This window comes from Pelophylax lessonae, assembly GCF_965119305.1.
Source record: "Pelophylax lessonae genome assembly, chromosome: 2".
Taxonomy (NCBI): Eukaryota; Metazoa; Chordata; class Amphibia; order Anura; family Ranidae; genus Pelophylax; species Pelophylax lessonae.
The window spans coordinates 347126138-347143975 of record NC_138769.1 but is presented as its reverse complement, the minus strand read 5'-3'; positions in this window follow the sequence as shown (position 1 = coordinate 347143975).

Genomic DNA, 17838 nt, shown 5'->3' with positions numbered 1-17838 from the left:
TATAGATTAGGAGAGCATGAATCTAGGCATATGCAAGTCTGTCATATCCAAAGAATGGCTCCCAGCGCTTACCTCGTGTCTGGTCTGCTAGTGTATACCCCGGCATCTGCAAGGGAATTGTTTGCCCGCCACCTTATGAACATCCCCTCAACCCGGCGCGTATGCGCACTTCCGGGCGGAAGTGACGACATCGCGTCGGGTCAGGTCTCTAACGGCGCTCGCCAATGCACAGGCGCGCGCCGTGCTGCGTAATCCACAACCGCAAGAGCAGCTGTACGCAGCCACATGATCAGACATGGGCGGGGACATGGCCCCATAAGTCTGTCAGTCCAGAGACCACACATCCGTTGGGAGTGCTGAGTGATATCGCCCCCCGCAGTTGGATAGTGGGAAGTAGAGGACAATGAATGTGCATACCAAAGCTCCAATGCGGAAATCAGATCCTGTATAGGTGGAAAATGATTCTTATGAATATTAGAAAAATACAACAATATGACAATAATATATACATATATGAACATGAAACACCAATATTGAAGAAATATTTGCAAAAATACATATATTAAAGGGTATATTGTAGGATGCTGAGATTGTTCCCAATCATAACAGCACCAACAGTAACTAGTACTAGGCATCACACAGAAAGATTTTTTTGTGTGGCCTGTCATATCAAATTATTACAACATAGTCTAAATTTTGGCTGCTGATCTGTAATAAAGAGTAAATATTAGCAATTCCAGGGAAAATAATAAAATGAGAATATAAAGAAGAGGGAAATAAACAAACATATATTGTAAAGTACAATATATGTAAGGTAAGATTGTTTAAAGTGATCCCTCGATTGAATATAAATCGAGGGAAGCTCTCATGGTCCAAATTTGTCCCATATACATGCAGATCGCGGCTGCAATAGGCGGCCCTATGGAACCCTCCACGGGGGTCCCGGATGGTACTATGCAGAGTACAAGATGTGGTGATGTGCCACCTATTCAGCCAAGAAATGGTTTATAAGTAATCATTTCGTTGATACCTGGGGGTTGTGTAGCATTCAATGTTTCAATCCAATAGCATTCTTTTTGAAGAATGCGCTTGTCCCAATTACCTCCACGGGGATCCTGGGGAATAACTTCTAGGACAAAAAATGATACAACGGAATTATCAAATTTATGGTACAGATTAATGTGTCTAGTGACACTGGTTTGATAAGTGCCTCCCTCCGAATGATAGACATGGTCCCCAATTCTTTGTCCTAGTTTGCGAATTGTCTTGCCGACATAGTAAGAGCCACATCGACAAGTCATTAAATAAACCAGTCCCTGTGTATTGCAGTCAGCATATTGTTTAGATTTTAGCCATTGGCCATTGGGCAGGCGGATACCATTACCACTGTGGATCCAAGGGCATCTACTGCAGGATCCGCAGGGGTATGTGCCTTTTTTATTACCATAGTAAGGGCTCTGAGTTGTATAATGACTTTTAACAAGATTATCCCTGAGGGATGTGGCTCTTCTGAAGACTAAATCGGGTCTAGGTTTGACATATTTATTTAGCGTGTGATCCTGTGTGAGGATAGGCCAGTGTTTGCGCAGGACATCACGAAGAATTTCCTCATGTGCGGAAAATCTCGTGATGAACCTCACATTCTCTTGGTCATCCCTAGAGGCGGTTTTGTACAGAAGTTCAGATCTTGATTTTGCCTTTGCCCGGTTAAATGCTTTTCTCAAGAGACTTTTTGAATAACCTCTGGCCAATAGCCTAGATCTTAGATGATTGGCCTGAGTATGGAACTTTATGTCGGTTGCACAATTTCTACGAATTCTGAGGTATTGCGCATATGGTATGCTTTTTATCAGGGGGGCGGGATGGGCACTTGCTGCGCACAGTATGGTGTTGCCTGCGCTGGGTTTTCGGTACAGATCTGTGTCGATATGGCCATTGGGCAGCAGAGAGATATTGAGATCCAAAAAAGAAATTTGATGATGGCTGATGGTGTGTGTAAATTTTAAATTGAGATCATTGTTGTCCAATGCTAATAAAAATTTCTCTAAGTCCTCTCTGCTGCCTGTCCAGATCAGTAGTAAATCGTCAATAAATCTGTACCAAATGAGGACATGGGACAGCCATTGCTCCATGTCCTCATTGGAAAAAACCAGACGCTCCCAGCCACCAAGGTAAAGGTTGGCATAGGACGGCGCGCAGCAAGTGCCCATCGCGACCCCCTGTATTTGCAAATATATCTGTTCTAAAAAAGTAAAATAATTTCTAGTCAAAATAAATCTGAGTAGTTCAAGGACGAAATCCATAAGGGGCCAGGTAGTATGGTCTTGTTCTTTTAAGAAGGATTCAGTCATCCGGATGCCCTGCTCGTGCGGGATACTCGAGTATAAAGCCTCGATATCAATGGCTACGAGCAGGGCATCCGGAGGAACTTGAATCTCTTCCAAATGTTTGAGAAGATCAGTGGTATCACGTATGTATGAAGGTAAACCGCATACGTGAGGAATGAGGAATGAGTCGACAAATTTGCTGGCATTCTCAGTTAGTGATTCGTTACCAGATATGATAGGTCTACCTGGGGGGGATGAGATGTCTTTATGAACTTTCGGTAACGTATAGAACGTAGGAGTTTTTGGAAACTTGACGTTTAAAAATCTGTACACGTCTTTGTCTATTAATCCGGCTGTATAAGCATTGTTACAAAGAGATTTAAATTCTTCAATAAATCCTTGAATGCGTGTGGATTGAATGGGACGATACCAATCAGGGTTTTCCAGGACCTTCATGCACATCTGTTCATATTGACAAGGTGACATGATCACGATGTTGCCACCTTTGTCTGATGGCTTTATCAGTATGTTTTTGTTTGCTTTTAACTGTTTTAATGCAGTTTCTTGTTCGTGTGTTAAGTTGCTAGTTACAGGTGGCCAAGAAGTAGATTTCAGGTCCTGGGAAACCCTTTGGACGAAAGTCCAGATGTGAGGATTAATGGTTAGATCAGGAAATTTTTCTGATTTAGGTTTGAAAGTTTTTTTAGGGATCAAGGTACCCTGTGTGTGGGGGGGTTTTTTAGTGGAGGTCGAGGCATCAAAGACAGAGACCACCTCTGTGTTGCCCTCCTCATACAGGAGAACCAAATCTTTGAGGGCTCTGCTTTCGGCCATGGTAAGATGTTTAGTTTGTTCCGCTATTTGTCGTTCAAATTGTTTTTGTTTCCTATCGGTATCGAATATGTATCTAAACGTAAGGTTTCTTGCAAAAAGGTGCAAGTCCTTAATAGTTTCTGGGGTGTCGATGGATTTTGAAGGACAAAAGCCAAGGCCTAACCCTAAAACATCTTCTTGTGCCTTTGTGAGATTGAAGTCAGTTAGATTAATGATATTAAAATTTTTTTTGGTGTTGTCAGTATTTGAACAGGAAATTAATTTGTTTGTGGTTTTATATAGATATCCAGGTTGCCCTGTTTGGAAATCTTGGTGATTGGGGTTTGGGGTAGCACTAAAAAACCATCATCATTTTCAGTTTGAGTATTGGAGTTAAGGCCTTTTGAGAGGATTTTTTGAACAGTCGGTGTCAAGTTTGGCATTTGTGAGGGTGTGAGAAGTTGTGCATGAGTGTCTGGTTTTTTCTTGCTATTTTTGTTGGATTGGTTAGGTGAGGGGCCCATTCCTCCCCTTCCACGTTTTTGTGATTTAGTGCGATTGTGTGTGGCTGTGACACTGTGTCTTGAGCCCTGTGATAAATGTGATACAGAACTGGAAAGTGAGGAGTCAGACTCCATGTGTTCTTCTGTGTTCTCTGTGGTGTTACGTGTTGGGGGTCTACGTGACCGTGAGGGGTGATTCTTTGTGGTCCATCTGTAGGCATAGCCTTCTACAAAGGCCTGTTTATCTTTATTGTATTTTTGTTGTTTTTTGGTAAAAATTTCCTTGTTTAAAGCTTCCAACTTGTTTTTAACCTCTTGCCAACTAGTGACAAAGGTAGGTATATCAAATACATGTTCGAATTGAGTGTTCATGACTTCAATCTCCTTGTCCAGCACTACCATGTCTGATTTGTGCTGGGTCACCAGAGCCTTCATTAAATCTGTACTACATGTATTTAGAATGCCCTCCCATTCTTTTTTGAAACTTTCTGTGGGATCTCGTAAAGTTGGTAAATTATGTATCCTGAGTCCCTGGGGGCTGATATTATCATTAATATACTTTAAGAAAAACTCGGTGTGCCAGTACAAATGAGACTTCCGTTTTAGTAAACTGTGCATTTTTGTTAAATATACCTGTAAATCTTCCTCAGTTTTGGTTCGTACCCCACAATTGGACTGAATATCTGCCATAAAGCCCGTCCAGGCATTCCCCATTAGGTCCATGGCCGCATATACAGCCGTCAATCAGCAGTACTAGGAAAAGAGCGTTTGAACGTGAGAGATAAAGAATAGAAATATCAAAAGAAGTTAAATTATAATATCAAAATATGTAAACTTATGAAATAGAAAATCCCTAGAAAGCTCAAATTATAGATCAGCAGTCATTACAACCTTATCGATGTATAGTCACAAGGTAAATGAAACAAACATTCGGACAAACCGAAACAAAGAGAGCGCCCTCGGGTGTGTTATCCACCCAGATAGATTATATAGACAGATGTTTGTTTGTATAATAGTATTATGGTACCAACATCCCTGATAATAATGTAAAAAAACAAGGAGTTGAGTGAAAGCCCTGGTGTGAGGGTCGAACACAGACACCTTGTTTGAAGTGAGGAAGGTCTAGAAATAATGAAGAAAAGGAATGAAAATAGTGAAATTGGCAGAAAAAGGGAGAGTGGGGAAAAGTTGAAAGAAAAAGGGAAAGCAAGAGGGCTGAAAGAAAAATGGTGGAGGGGAAAGAAGGAAAAAGAGGGAGGGAGTGAAGGGAAAGGGGGAAATAGGAAAAAAGGAAGGAAAGAGGAGGGAGGAGGGGGGGGAGGGAGGGAGGAGGGGGGGGGGAAAAGAAGGAAAGGGGAGGAGAGGGAAAGAAAAGAAAGGCAGAGGGTTGGATGGAGAGGGCAACCAATATAGTGTACAATTTTACACCCCTGAAGAAGCGGAGTGTTGAAACCCGCGAAACATGTTGGGTTAATGCCCGGTACCCTGTTTTGGGGCTATCGGAGCTTGCATAACATCGATACTGCCTGCAATGTTCAGAACTGTATGTAATTGATATGACTATGATGGTAATCTATTCTGTACAATTTTTTATTTTACAATAATCTTTTTCTCTTCTTTCTGTATGTAATTTTTAATGGAATAATAAAATTTATATATTTTTATACATGGTGGTTTTTCCATCGTTGATTCAAGTACCGTTAAAATCCCACTAGCCCTCTACTAATTTTCCTTTCTATCTCCCCCTTTCCCTCTCCATCCAACCCTCTGCCTTTCTTTTCTTTCCCTCTCCTCCCCTTTCCTTCTTTCCCCCCCCCCCTCCTCCCTCCCTCCCCCCCTCCTCCCTCCTCTTTCCTTCCTTTTTTCCTATTTCCCCCTTTCCCTTCACTCCCTCCCTCTTTTTCCTTCTTTCCCCTCCACCATTTTTCTTTCAGCCCTCTTGCTTTCCCTTTTTCTTTCAACTTTTCCCCACTCTCCCTTTTTCTGCCAATTTCACTATTTTCATTCCTTTTCTTCATTATTTCTAGACCTTCCTCACTTCAAACAAGGTGTCTGTGTTCGACCCTCACACCAGGGCTTTCACTCAACTCCTTGTTTTTTTACATTATTATCAGGGATGTTGGTACCATAATACTATTATACAAACAAACATCTGTCTATAGATACTTAACATGTCATGCTTTAAAATTGTAAACGCTCATGGAATGGCAACAAACTATGGTACTTAAAAATCTCCATACGCAACTCTTTAAAAATTTCAACAGGTTACCAGTTTAGGGTTACAGAGGAGGTTTAGTGCTAGAATTATTGCTCTCACTCTGACATTCGCAGCGATACCTCACATGCATGGTGCGAACACAATATACATATGTAGGAGTGACCTATGTATGTGTTCACCGCTGTGCACAAGCACTGGGGAACAAGGGCTCTTTAAAAACAGTTTTTATTATTATTTATTTTTTTAAATCTTTTATATTTTTACACTGTCCTTTAAAAAATGTTATTGTTATTATAATGTACATGTACAAGAAATGTAAACATCCCTTGCGATAACAATACAGCATGACAGGTCCTCTTTATGGACAGATCATCAAATCTCTCCTCTACCTTTAAAAGCAAAAGATAAAAAAAAAAAAATGTTTTATCTTTTGCTTTAACCACTTTACCACCGGAGGATTTTGCTGTCTTACGTCTAGGCCACTTTTTGCGATTCGGCACTGTGCAACTTTAACTGACAATTGCGCGGTCGTGCGACACCGTACCCAAATGAAATTTACATCCTTTTTTTTTCCACAAACAGAGCTTTCTTATGGTCATATTTTATCACCTCTGCAATTTTTAATTTTTGCGCTATAAATAAAAAAAGAGCGTAAATTTTGAAAAAATAACAATATTTTTCACATTTTTTTATATGAAATTCCCCCCCAAAAAAATGTAAAAATCTAATTTTTTTTTAATTTTTGGCCAATTTGTTTTCTGCTACCTATGTTTGGTAAAAAAAAATCACAATAAGCGTATTTTGATTGGTTTGCGCAAACGTTATTGCGTTTACTAACTAAGGGAAAGATTTCTGTCATTTTTGGTGTTTTTTTTTTAACGAGTAATGGCGGCGATCTGCGATTTTTTTTGCAGGACTGCGACATTGCGGTGGACAGATTGGACCCTTGACTGACATTTTTGACACTTTTGGGGGTACCAGTGACATTACTACAGTAATCAGTGCTATACATATGCACTGTTACTGTAAAAATGACACTGGCAGGGAAGGGGTTAATTTTATTGGAGAGGGAGGGGTTAATGTATGCTTGGTGCTTACTAACGTGTGTGGGGGGAGGTGACTGAGTGACACAGGGACAGATTGCAGGTTCAGCTATGCTGAACCCTGCAATCTGTCACTGTTTGTCACTTAGGAGATCCGCCCGCTTTGTTTACACAAGTGGGCGGATCTCCAGACTCGATTCCCCGACAATCGGGGAAGAGCGGCGGTGATCACCGCCACTCCTCCCCTGGCCCGACTCCCGCTGTGACCGAATACAGTGGGAGCGAGCCTCTGGAGGTGCGCGCGCCGCCAACAAGGGGAGGAGTCCAGCGACGTAGGTCTACGTCGCTGGACGGGAACGAGCCACTTTGCCGCAGTACAGTCAACGTGACTGGTCGGCAAGTGGTTAAAAAAATTGCCATTGTTTACATTGGGCCTAAAACCATCATGACATCGCTCCAGTTCTCCTAGGTCATAGAGATGAGTGGAAACCATCTTTCCTTTGCTCAACTCTGTGCCCATCAGCTGCTGGAGCCAGGTCAGTTCCCGGAGCAGCCAATCATCCATGTTATCTCAGGAACCACCAGAAAGTGTCAGGAGGGGCTTCTAAAAGTGATCTAGTGAGAAATCCGCCACTCGTATCACTTATAGCAGAAAGTCCTGTGCCTTAGGGAAAAATGAATACTGGGGCTATGGCATCTAGCTGCAGAATTAACCTTGGTATTAAAAGTAAAAATAATTACATATTTTCTCAGTTAGGCGGTCGGCAATTTGCTTGCCCTTAATTATCAAATTGCCCTTTCCTTTTTATCCTAATATTTCCTTTAATCTTTAATTTTATTAGAGTGAGGGCATAAAACAATATGATTAAGTCAATGTAAAGGAGAAAGGATCACTGCTACTCCTGAAGCAGGTGTTTGCAAAGGTATTAATACATACTTATATGGCACAGGAGACAAGCTGTACCATTTAAAATAAAGGAAGCAGATACATTACCAGCAAATAACACAGTATGAAGTTTTATTTTTGGCACAACATTTTCTGCATGTGCATTCCTTACTTTCTGGGCCTGATAAACTTAAGTGTGGAGTGAAATGAAATAAACTAGAACTGGACTGATTTACAACAGTGTAAAGTGAGTAAAACTGAACCTAAATTAGCTATTATCCGTTTCTTCAAGACTTTTTCCTAGCAAACATTTTGTGCTGTGCAATCTCATTCCTTATCAACTAAACATCCCTGCATTTAATCCAACCAGTATAAAGAAGTGATGAAACAGCAGAGCTGAAAATAATGTGGTTGATTTACTAAAACTGGAGAGTGCAAAATCTGGTGCAGCTCTGAATAGAGACCAATCAGTTTCCAGGTTTTATTGGCAAAGCCTAATTGAACAAGCTGAAGTTAGAAGCTGATTGTCTACCATGCACAGCTGCACCAGTTTTAGTAAGTCAACCCCAACATGATTCTGAATATTCAAGCATGTGCATAGTTGTAAAATTTGAAAAAGAATGATAAAACCATGAAGGCTTCCAGGTTCGATAGCAGACACAAATTTAGGGACAAGGAGAGTGGAACAACAGAGCAGGTTAGCAAGCATTTTCAGCAGGAAGGCAATTATTTACAGTATAGGTTAGTCTTTCCTGGTATGGAATGCCATAACTCCAAGCTTGACTCATCATAGATTATTTTTCAGGTTGGTACGACAGTGCCCAGTGTTTTGTGTTTGTCACTCACGCATATGCCAGATAAATTCCAGCTGCTGAAACCCCATCCTCCAAGTGCATGTTTCCAAAGTTGCCAACCCTTGAGGAGGAATAGAATTACACTGTTTAAAGGATAGCACTGGTCATTCAATTCTCTGAAACCACAGTATCAGCCAAGAATGGCATTTTTTGCCAATCAAAAGAAGAGGAGGGTCATGGAGGCAGCTCTGTTCCTCAGTAGGTGTTTTGGGACACATTTTAAATTGCATAGCCTAATGACTACTGGGGCATTAACTCACCAGTAACTAGAACATTGTGCAGTGACTTGGCTTGATAGAAATTAATGTCAGATTAAAACATAAAAGTCCAGGGCAGGTAGGTGTACAACATTGTTTAGTGTTGTTTTACGTATAACTAGCTTATTATCTAATAAACAACTCCATCAATCACTATAAACAGATAAACAACTGATTCCAAGTCTACACCACAGTTCAGGACATGACATCCTAAAAAACTCTAGCAAAGATTGATTCTTCCAAAGTGAAGTGTGACTATTAACTTCTGGAACACCTACCTGCCTACCTGGAGATACATAGGCATAGCATCAGAAGTCGCAGAGGTTGAAATTTGCAACCCCCATGTTCCCATGTTCCCATGTTCCAGGTGGGCCCGTGCGGCTACCCTCTCACATTAGGTTTATGCTAGAGCGTCACTCGTAGAGCAGAGCATGCCTGGTTGTGAATGAACTGGAAGCCTCAGAGAGCTTCCTATTAATTTATCTGGGCAGCGGAGGCTTCAGGGATGTTAGTTAGTAAATAAAATTATAAAAAATTACAAAAAAATAAAAATAAAAAAAACTACTGATACATCCACTGCCCTACTGACACTTCCACTGCCCTACTGACAGCATTTACTGCCCTAATGACACCGTCCATTGCCTTACTGACAATGTCCACTGCCCTACTGGCTGACACTGTCTTTTTTTTACAGTAACATTATATTTTTCTAAATTTTCCTTACTATTTAACTAGGCCTTGCTATTTAATTTCTTTAAAAAAAATAGGGTGCCAAACCCCATTGTTCTTTGATCTCTTTCATGTTGTTCAGGTAGATCTCCACCTCTCAATGGTTGCCTACCCCTGCTCCTGCTTCAATTAATTGGAGAGATACGTCAAAATGTGGACAGTGGCAGGGGGGGGGGGGGGATTGTTAAGCCAACTTTTGCTTTCAGGGCCCACAAGCTTTAAGCTACACCTCTGCGGAGATAGGTATATATCAAAGCTTGAGTCAGCATCAGGTTGGAAGACTGCAGTTCTGGGCAATCAATAAACTTTATATGGACATTCATGGACAAACATTCATATGGCCCATGCAGCGTGGAGAGTGTTTTTTTTTTATACATCTGGGGCTGCATGGCTGTATGCAGGCTGTCTGTGTTACTCTAAATGAAAGCAGTTGCTGTACAAACAAAACCACAGGTCCTAATTTGACAGATTTGCATGTCTTGGTGAGGAATTCCAAATGCACACTTAGTAACATAGGTTGTCTGCATGAAGCTCCAGCTGGATTAAAAAACAGGCCATCACACCATACAGTCTACAGCACCCATGTGAATAGGCCTCAATCACACACAGAGTGCAATTCTGATTCCAGGAGTCACAGGTGTTTGTGTAAAGGCCCGTACACACGTACCGATCGTCGGCATACAAACGTCGGTGGACGAAGGATCTGCCGATTGTACGCGTGTTAGTATGGTGCCTCCGACAGATGTCTGCGCACAATCCGCGGACAAAAGTCTTTCGTGCAAACATGAAAATATTTGTATGCCGACACCAGAACGGACGATTGTTCGCCTGTCAGTACACAATTCGGCCGACAGACCGCAGATTTGCAAGACTGGGCATGCTCAGAAAATAGAAAACACAGGGAAAGTTAACCATTACATGACATCACTTCTGCAGTCGGCGGACAAAATTCTTGTGCTGTCCTTGTGCTGTCTTTGCACTTTTCAGCAGACACCGACATCCCGGGGAGAAAAGAGGAACATTTGTAAGCCGACCATCGGTACGTGTGTACGGGGCTTAAGACTGTGTTCACATCCTGGGGGTATGAGTTTTGCCTTAATCCCTAAACTAGTTTGTTAAGTGAAGAGACCCTCTTTTTGTGGGACTTTATGGCAACAAGAATTTCCAATTAAAGTGTCATCCAATAGGATATAGTAAAAACTTGATATTTATTGTTGGCAAAACCATGTGAGTATTAAATGGTGTGAACAAATATATTCAACATACATTTGGTGATACATAAACAGGAAAAATAAATATACAAAAAATGAAATTAAAAATTGTTGGACTACTGATTGGAGTGGTATATAGTTCCAACGCGTTTTGGTAGCAACACATATAGATATCTTCATCAGGGAATTAATACGCCACTCCTGAAAGGCATAACATTCAGTCAATATAAATGCAAAATTACATAGATTACCAAATATCCATCAATTATATACATGTAACTAAAGGCGCACCCCAAAAGGGCATTCCCAGTGTCCACCCCGTCCCACACAAAACATACCTAGAAGCCAATTCATATGGATCTCCCACACACTCATTTCTGCCAAAAAGATGCAAGAGCCAAGGTGTATAGTTTCCTGGCGGGTCCTATTTGTTTCAACGATTTATGCCTAAAAGTACATACACATCTATAGATTTGCAAGCATATACAAATGTGTGGATGTATCCACACATGTAGCCTACTTGGTAGCCCATAGAGTTTTATAACTTAACTCCATGGGATCAAAAAACATTTCACGCAGAGGTAGGGCAGAAAAAGAGAAGATCAGGGGAAGGATGGACGTTTTAAGGCATCTGTTTTTTAAGCATGAGATATGCTCTCACAGATTATAGAATCCAATATTTGTATAATCTTTGGAAAATAAAAAGAAAAAAAAAATGAATTGAATAAAAAAAATAAAATAAATGAAAACTGGAATATATATAAATAAATAGGAATGCTTTCTATATGATCCATTCATTGATGTTGTTCTATATCTTACCTCCAAAAGAAAGAGGCAAAGAGAGGAAACCAAAAATATGGAGGGTCCATGATATAATAGCCTCGCTGTCTTGATATTTAGTACAAAAGGGAAAAATAATCCCCAAAGTGGATCCCCTGCAGCACCCTAAATGAAATGAATTAAAAATAAGAAAAACCTAAGTAATGCCAGTATACCAGATACCGATCATGCTTTATTATCCAAACAACCAAAGAAGAAGAACTCCTCTCCCATTTGGCTATTACTTACTTATTGCTGGTGTAAGGCCAATTCAGCGGAAAACAGGTCCTGAGGACCCCGCAAGAGCGTCCTCCTCGACTCGTAGGGGAGAGAGATACCAACCTCCCTGTGGCTCCCGGCGTCTCCATAAGTACACTGCGCATGCGCGATGCGGCATGGCGCAGTGCATGTGGGCGTACAGTCGTCACTTCCGGATACGTCGGCTTCCGGGTCCCGCTGCTCTAAAGTATATTGTTGCTTGGCAACCCGCATTCACATTCAATAGAGGTTTTGTGTACATGTCTATGAGCTCTAAGAGGAGCTTCCGGTTCCCATCCATCCATCGTCCCTGCCTCTCCACATCGAGGGGAAGGAAGGGACAACTGGGGCAGGATCCTCTTTGTGAAAAAAATCACTTTGAATTGAGAACTATTATAAAGAAACATATAGAGCTTTAGGGATGAGCGCCCCGACACTGATAAGGGAGGAGCCCCTCCAGAAGGTCTAAAAAAGACCCTTTTGGGGGACAGCTCTATGCCCCAGATGGAGAGGGTTCCTAGAACCCCTAGGGGCTTACCAGTGCCTGGCATCAAGGCAGAAATGAAACAAAGTGGGGGAGAGAACACTCACAGAGGAGGAGATGGCATGCAATGGGAAGGAGACATCCTGGGGATGCCTGGGTGTGCTGCCCACATTGCCTGTACATTCAATATTCGCAGTAACAAATGAACCATACGTGGGATACATGAAAACATATACAGTGCTTTGCGAAAGTATTCGGCCCCCTTGAACTTTTCGACCTTTTGCCACATTTCAGGCTTCAAACATAAAGATATAAAACTGTAATTTTTTGTGAAGAATCAACAACAAGTGGGACACAATCATAAAGTGGAACGAAATTTATTGGATATTTCAAACTTTTTTAACAAATAAAAAACTGAAAAATTGGGCATGCAAAATTATTCAGCCCCCTTAAGTTAATACTTTGTAGCGGCACCTTTTGCTGCGATTATAGCTGTAAGTCACTTGGGGTATGTCTCTATAAGTTTTGCACATCAATAGACTGAAATTTTTGCCCATTCCTCCTTGCAAAACAGCTCGAGCTCAGTGAGGTTGGATGGAGAGCGTTTGTGAACAGCAGTTTTCAGTTCTTTCTACAGATTCTCGATTGGATTCAGGTCTGGACTTTGACTTGGCCATTCTAACACCTGGATATGTTTATTTTTGAATCATCCCATTGTAGATTTTGCTTTATGTTTTGGATCATTGTCTTGTTGGAAGACAAAACTCCATCCCAGTCTCAGGTCTTTTGCAGACTCCATCAGGTTTTCTTCCAGAATGGTCCTGTATTTGGCTCCATCCATCTTCCCATCAATTTTAACCATCTTCCCTGTCCCTGCTGAAGAAGGCCCAAACCATGATGCTGCCACCACCATGTTTGACAGTGGGGATGGTGTGTTCAGGGTGATGAGCTGTGTTGCTTTTACGCCAAACATAAAGTTTTGCATTGTTGCCAAAAAGTTCGATTTTGGTTTCATCTGACCAGAGCACCTTCTTCCACATGTTTGGTGTGTCTCCCAGGTGGCTTGTGGCAAAATTTAAACAACACTTTTTATGGATATCTTTAAGAAATGGCTTTCTTCTTGCCAATCTTCCATAAAGGCCAGATTTGTGCAGTATATGAATGATTGTTGTCCTATGGACAGAGTCTCCCACCTCAGCTGTAGATCTCTGCAGTTCATCCAGAGTGATCCTGGGCCTCTTGGCTGCATCTCTGATCAGTCTTCTCCTTGTATGAGCTGAAAGTTTAGAGGGACGGCCAGGTCTTCGTAGATTTGCAGTGGTCTGATAATCCTTCCATTTCAATATTATCGCTTGCACAGTGCTCCTTGGGATGTTTAAAGCTTGGGAAATCTTTTTGTATCCAAATCCAGCTTTAAACTTCTCCACAACAGTATCTCGGACCTGCCTGGTGTGTTCCTTGTTCTTCATGACGCTCTCTGCATTTTAAACAGCCCTCTGAGACTATCACAGTGCAGGTGCATTTATACGGAGACTTGATTACACACAAGTGGATTCTATTTATCATCATTAGACATTTAGGTCAACATTGAATCATTCAGAGATCCTCACTGAACTTCTGGAGAGAGTTTGCTGCACTGAAAGTAAAGGGGCTGAATAATTTTGCACGCCCAATTTTTCAGTTTTTTATTTGTTAAAATAGTTTGAAATATCCAATAAATTTTGTTCCACTTCATGATTGTGTCCCACTTGTTGTTGATTCTTCACAAAAAGTTACAGTTTTATATCTTTATGTTTAAGGCCTGAAATGTGGCAAAAGGTCGAAAAGTTTAAGGGGGCCGAATACTTTCGCAAGGCACTGTATATAACATTTATCAGTAATATACAACACATGTGGAAAGTGAACAAGGCATTTAAGGTCAAAGGGAGGACAGACCTCATCACAGAGGGGAGGCCACCCTCAAAATGGATTTTCCAAGAAAAGGTTATTCAAGAAAAAAAAAAAAAAAATAGAAAAAAAGAAACTAATGTCAATTTTCTTCAGAAAATTCCCTCTTTGGTCCATTAGACCTGAGGGAAACCCCTCAAGGAAGGGTCTGTAGCTTTCTGTTTCATTTAAGCCAGGGGGGGTGGTTACAGCAAGCCTAGCAATCCAGCGCATTTCGCGCTGGAGTAGCTGCTTGTTCCAATCATCCCCCTGGCTGGTATATGTATACGATCCAGAGCCAGAAATGTAACTCTTGGGATTTTATATTTGTGAAATTTGGCCGTATGTATGCCCAAATGTAGGTATAAATTGCCAATTTATATGCTTTGCATATGTTTATTTACACGTTTAGCAAACTCTTGCTTAGTTTTGCCCACATAGAATTAAATAAACTACCCCTCTTGTCTTGCAATTGACAAAATGTTTAGGGGAAAACTTTTAGCCATTGGGTAAGACCGTACTTTTACATTTGTTTATGACCTGGTATTGTTCACAATTCCCACAGGGAAAAGTGCCAAAATCTCAGCAAGGATCCCTTCTATGTTCCCCCTTATATTCACTTCGTACTAGATTCTCCTTGAGGGAGCCAGCTCTCCTATAAGTGATAGAAGGGGAGGCATTAATTAATTTCTGAAGAATGGGGTCATCTGTTAGGATGCCCCAATGTTTTCTGATAATTTTGTAGATATCTTGGTGTTCAGTGGAAAAATTAAAAATGATTCTTGGAGGATTTTTTATTGTTTGTGTTTTCTTTTGGTCTTTGTCTTTGAATAACAAATCCTGTCTTTTAAGATTATTGACTCTGTTAAAGGCCTTTCTAAGACAGGTCTTAGAGTAGCCTCTCTGTCCTAATCTGCAAGTCAGCTGGTCCGCCTCACTCTTCCGTTGAACAATTATGTTTGATTCTTAGATACTGGCTAAATGGGATTGACTTTTTTTAGTGGCTTGGGATGGAAGCTTTCTGCGTGCAACAGAGTGTTGCCAGCTGTTTCCTTTCTATAGAGCTTTGTAATTAATTGTCCCTCACTGCCTTTTATGATGCTTATATCCAGGATTTCTAACCAACATGGATCATATTTCATGGTGAAAAACAGATTCATGTCGTTCTGATTGAACTTCTGCAGGCATTCCTCCAGAAGTTTCACAGGGCCATGCCATACCAGGAAGATGTCGTCGATATACCTCTGCCACATAAGGAAGTGGCAGGAGTATTTCGACAAGTCTTCACTGGATAAAAAGTTTTGCTCCCACTCCCCCAGGTACAGATTGGTGTACGATGGGGCACAACAGGTCCCCATCACCACTCCCTGTACCTGGAGGTAGTGGGAGCCCTGAAAAGAAAAGACATTGTGATAGAGTATGAACTCCAAAATGTCCAAAATGAATGTATTATAGTTCCATTCCTGTAGCCTTCTCTGTTGCAATATTGTTTTAATTGCATTGAGGCCTTTGTCATGAGGAATGGAATTATATAAGGATTCCACATCCACAGTCACCAGAAGAGCATCCTGTGGACCCGCCAGGAAACTATACACCTTGGCTCTTGCATCTTTTTTGGCAGAAATGAGTGTGTGGGAGATCCATATGAATTGGCTTCTAGGTATGTTTTGTGTGGGACGGGGTGGACACTGGGAATGCAATTTTGGGGTGCGCCTTTAGTTGCATGTATATAATTGATGGATATTTGGTAATCTATGTAATTTTGCATTTATATTGACTGAATGTTATGCCTTTCAGGAGTGGCGTATTAATTCCCTGATGATGATATCTATATGTATTGATATCGAAACGCGTAGGAACTATATACCACTCCAAACAGTAGTCCAACAATTTGTTATTTCATTTTTTTTATATTTATTTTTCTTGTTTATGTATCACCAAATGTATGTTGAATATATTTGTTCACACCATTTAATACTCACATGGTTTTGCCAACAATAAATATCAAGTTTTTACTATATCCTATTGGATGACACTTAAATTGGAAATTCTTATCCCACAAAAAAGAGGGTTTCTTCACTTAACAAACAGGTGTTTGTGTACAGCTGCAAGTCGTGTAAATGAGGCCAAAAATGCAATACATATGTATGTTGCTGCACATTGTAACACACTGTGTTTGGTTCTAAATGTTCCAGGTTTTTTTACCCTATTGTATCCTATGCATTAAGGCAAAAAGCCCTCTCCAAGCCACTGCCCCCCACCCCCACCCCCCTTTATACTTATCTGAGCCTGATCCCGATCCAGCGCAGCGGCATTCCCAGCTCTCTCTCTCCTCATTGGACAGAGAGGCAGCAGCAGGAGCAATTTGCTCCTGTTGCTGTCAGTTACAGCCAGTGAGGAGGGAGTAGAGGGTGGGGCTGAGACGCTTTCTGTGTGTTATTGGATACGCAGAGCTGACTCGGGATCGAGCAAGCGCAACTGTCCCCAAAGGACAGCGCTGACAGGAAATCCAAGAAGAGGAGGATGGGGGCTGCTCTGTACAAAACCATTGTGTGTTTGTTTTTTTAATTTTACCTTTAGAATAATTTTAACTCTATACAGTCTTATACTTTAGATTTATTGAGAATTTAGCAGGAATTTATTAAGTTTTGCTGTGTCTGTGTCAGCTAATGATTTCAGTGTATTTTTATCAAAATAAAAAAACATTTTGATAAACAGTTGTACATCTATCACAGGACCTAAAAAATCAGTAGCACCGTCTTCTTGTATTTTGTTTTGGGGGTCCAAAGAAAAATATGGTTTGGGAGTCTTTTACAAGCTCTGAAAACAGTAAGTGAAAAAAGGGTAGTTTGCTTATTTACAGTTGCCTACCTTTGTTTTTTACCATTTCATAAAAAGGCATCAAGGCACTTCAAATGTACAAATATTGTCTATTTAATAATTCAATATAATTTTATCTTTTAGTTTTACTGAGAATGTAGCAAGAATTTTTCATATTTTGCTGTGTTTGTGCCCACTAATAATGTTTTTAGTGCATTTAAGGCGAAAATATAGTTTTGATAAACATTTCCCCAACTATTGCTGAATCTAAAAAAATCTGTAGCACCTTCTTTTTACTCTACTGGTTCTTTGCTTTCAGAAAATGTTTGGTTTGGGGGGTGTTTTACAAACTCTGAAAGCTGTAAGGGAAATAAAAAAAAATATATGAAAAATTGCAAAACTGGTCTGGCCACCTGAGCTTAAAAATATAGTGCGGGGCCTTGCAACAAAAGAGGTAAAGGGGTAGCTCATCTTTCCCCAAAAACACATTTGCAGGTAAGGGGCACCTGTTCACCTTTGATTAAAGTTAAATAATGCCCCTGCTGTGGATGTAGACAATTTACGGTCCTTTCCAAAGCCTGGCCTGAAAATTTTTCTGAGATGGCATCCCCTCGTTCTGCCTTATAACTAGGACATTGTAAGATGCGACTGCTGCGACAGAGGAGACAGTAGACCGTGCATATGCAGTGA